The sequence below is a fragment of the Bison bison genome, unplaced genomic scaffold (assembly GCF_000754665.1).
Source record: "Bison bison bison isolate TAMUID 2011002044 unplaced genomic scaffold, Bison_UMD1.0 scf7180017864526, whole genome shotgun sequence".
Lineage (NCBI taxonomy): Eukaryota > Metazoa > Chordata > Mammalia > Artiodactyla > Bovidae > Bison > Bison bison.
Genome location: NW_011495077.1, coordinates 177,887 through 179,100, shown reverse-complemented (window position 1 = coordinate 179,100; position 1,214 = coordinate 177,887). Strand labels below are relative to the sequence as shown.

Sequence of the window (1,214 nt, the reverse complement as noted above, 5' to 3'; positions counted from 1 at the left end):
CCGACAGTTCAGGGTGACTGACTGTCCCAGTTGACTGGATGTGTTTGGCTGGTCTTGAATAACATTCTGTGCCACACCAGATCCTGTGGGGAAAAAAACAGGAAACACAGCTGAAGTAATGAACAAAATAATGTAAGAATTAGACTAATTTGGGACCCAAAGAAAACCCAAATTGAAATCATAGTAAGTATGCTTTTCCCCAACCCTCCTTTCCTCCCCAAGTGCCTGTGAAGCACCACACGCCTGGGTGCAGTCCTTTCACCCTGAACACATGAACCCATGTTTGGAAGCATCCCTACCAGAGAAGGTGAAGGCCAGGAGCACCCACAGCAGGCTGGAGAGCGGCATGAGGCGTGGATTTCCCTGCACAAATGTGCTTAGTTTCTGCCTCAAGCTGAGAGTTCAGTGTCTTTGAGTACCTGGCAGCACATATACATACTACCCAGTACCTGTGTGACTCCCCACAACAGGAAGTGGGGTTTTTCATGTTCATAGCCCACGTGGTCTGTGCACATATGGGGAAAAAGTCTGGCTCACCACAAACTTTATTTTGTCTACTTGTCTCTTCCTGGTAATTGAGTTAGGCAGATCCTGAAAAGGAGTATGGAAAGAAAATTAGTATTAAAGGTATGAGCTGAGGGGAACTGAATTTTAAACAAGTTGAAAAAAATTGATAATCATTCAGTAAAATAATTTTACCAGTTCATTTAAGATAGAATTTAGTATAGACTATGAACTCTTTTTGTAACTTACTGGTCATTCATTTAACCTATACTTACCTTTCCTCCATTCAGAAACAATGACTTTTTAAAAAATGCACAGATTTTCATCTCTCTTGGTGAAAAGCTATCTTATCCAAAATAATTAACTTATCTTTTTTTTTTCCTTAACTGGGTTTTAGGGCTCTATTTAGATTTTTTAGTAAATAAAATTACTTTAACATGAAATGAAGAAACATCAGTTCTTCTGACTTTCAGAATCTATTCATTTGTATGTGTTTTTATGAAACTGAAATAGGAATAAAATATTGTTCTTTTGAAATTCGACATTGAATCTTATTAGACTTTGAGGAGGATCAGGATATTCAGTCTTGTTGCCTCTAAGAGGAGAATTGTACTTATTAAATCATGTGCCCTATAAATTGCATTGATGTCACTCTGAAAGCTATAAGATATTGATGAAGAAAATTGAAGATAATGCAAGTAAATATAAAA

General features: G+C 37.4%; 1 pseudogene; it reads right to left on the bottom strand.

Moving 5' to 3' along the window:
• LOC104982077 overlaps positions 1–438 on the bottom strand; it is a 17,980-nt pseudogene extending 17,542 nt beyond the window's left edge.
• Positions 439–1,214: the final 776 nt, after the last annotated feature.